This window comes from Oryzias melastigma, unplaced genomic scaffold (assembly GCF_002922805.2).
Source record: "Oryzias melastigma strain HK-1 unplaced genomic scaffold, ASM292280v2 sc03724, whole genome shotgun sequence".
Lineage (NCBI taxonomy): Eukaryota > Metazoa > Chordata > Actinopteri > Beloniformes > Adrianichthyidae > Oryzias > Oryzias melastigma.
The window spans coordinates 1-1847 of record NW_023420292.1 but is presented as its reverse complement, the minus strand read 5'-3'; the positions used below and the strand labels follow the sequence as shown (position 1 = coordinate 1847).

The 1847-nt window shown below is 38.6% G+C and overlaps 1 long non-coding RNA gene across 1 annotated transcript; it reads left to right on the top strand.

Moving 5' to 3' along the window:
• Position 1: 1 nt before the first annotated feature.
• Positions 2-1419, top strand: LOC118598569. Its single transcript, XR_004947618.1, has 2 exons — positions 2-35; positions 1197-1419. It is a non-coding gene; the product is annotated as an uncharacterized LOC118598569 (long non-coding RNA).
• The last annotated feature ends 428 nt before the right edge of the window (positions 1420-1847 follow it).

Here is a 1847-nt window from a genome sequence, read left to right as displayed (position 1 = left end):
AGCTGAAGCTGGACCTCCACAGGAGGTTCCTGCAGGTGAGTCTAATCGCCGGAGCGTAAACCGCCACTATCACTGCAAAGCATTCTGGGTAACAGAATGCTCTCCACTGTGAGGACATTTACTTCACCTGAACATCCCATAATATATTTGTCTGTGTTTATTTTGATGAACTCCAACGTAGAAATACGTCCCATAGAAACACTCCTTCATTTTGATGAACTCCAATGTAGAAATATATCCCATAGAAACACTCATTTTAAAGAATTCCAACGTAGAAATACGTCCCATAGAAACACTCCTTCATTTTGATGAACTCCAACGTAGAAATACGTCCCATAGAAACACTCGTTCATTTTAAAGAATTCCAACGTAGAAATACGTCCCATAGAAACACTCCTTCATTTTGATGAACTCCAATGTAGAAATACGTCCCATAGAAACACTCCTTCATTTTGATGAACTCCAACGTAGAAATACGTCCGATAGAAACGCTCCTTCATTTTGATGAACTCCAACGTAGAAATACATCCCATAGAAACACTCCTTCATTTTGATGAACTCCAACGTAGAAATACGCCCCATAGAAACACTCCTTCATTTTGATGAACTCCAACGTAGAAATACGTCTCATAGAAACACTCCTTCATTTTGATGAACTCCAACGTAGAAATACGTCCGATAGAAACGCTCCTTCATTTTTATGAACTCCAACGTAGAAATACGTCCCATAGAAACACTCCTTCATTTTGGTTCTCACTGAAGGAAAAAGGTTTTAAATGTGAAAGAAAAAGACGAGTCCATTATTTTAACATTTTCAAAATAAACTTCAATGTTTAATGAAGAATAACTATGCAGCCGTTCTGGATGTTACAGTTTGATGTAAACTGAGATATTTCTACGATAGTATCTAAAGAACCCTCTAGAACTGGGGTCAGAGGTCATGTGGAGATCTTCATCTGTTGTTCGTTTGTCTTTTGGATTTGATAAAACTCGTGACAATCTCTCCTCCCAATGAGCTTCTCCCTCTATAAGGAAAGGGTTAATTCCCTGTGACTCCGCCCACCTGATTGAACACTGAAGCTTTAACTCAATAAAACTTTATAGTTCCACACAAACGTTCCAGTCCATGTCATCCTCAAGATTTAAGTTCATGCGGTGAAATGAAACCTCGGAATAATGAATCTGTGTTTTGAAAGGTCGCAGGTGAGACGACAGGTGAGGTGACCGTGTCTGGAACAGGAGCGTGTGCCAGAGGGAATCTGTGACCGCACAGCTGGATTCTTTGCTTTTGGTGACTGATGTTATGAAGTTAAAAGTTCCGTTTGGTGAACTATCAAACACGTTCAGATTCAGACTCTCGCCGGTCCGAATTCAAAGCATTGAATTTATAAATTAGAGAATAAAAAGCCCTTAAAAACATCCTGAATTTTGATATCTGACTGTAAGATTTCTGTTATTCCACATTTCCAGGATGATTTTGATGAAATGATGGAAACAGCAGAACCATCTGAATGTTCGGTTCTGGTCTGAAAACACTGAAGCTTCACAGCCACAAACATCAAGATGAGAATGTCAGGTTTTGATCATAAAACGGCAAATAGAGAAGTTGATCTTAATGTTTGACATGCTCGACTTGAAAAGATCAAAGGCAGACTTTCTGTTCTGTCAATATTAAGGAGAACAAGTCTCAACATTAAAGCTGATCTCCAATATATTTACTGGGATGAAGAAATGAAGTTTGATTTAGTGACGAGAGATAAAAATCCTTGACTTTGACATGTAGTAAAGCTTCATGGAATGCGCTAACATTCAGCATCTCATGATGGAACTAAAGATGAATAAGACAA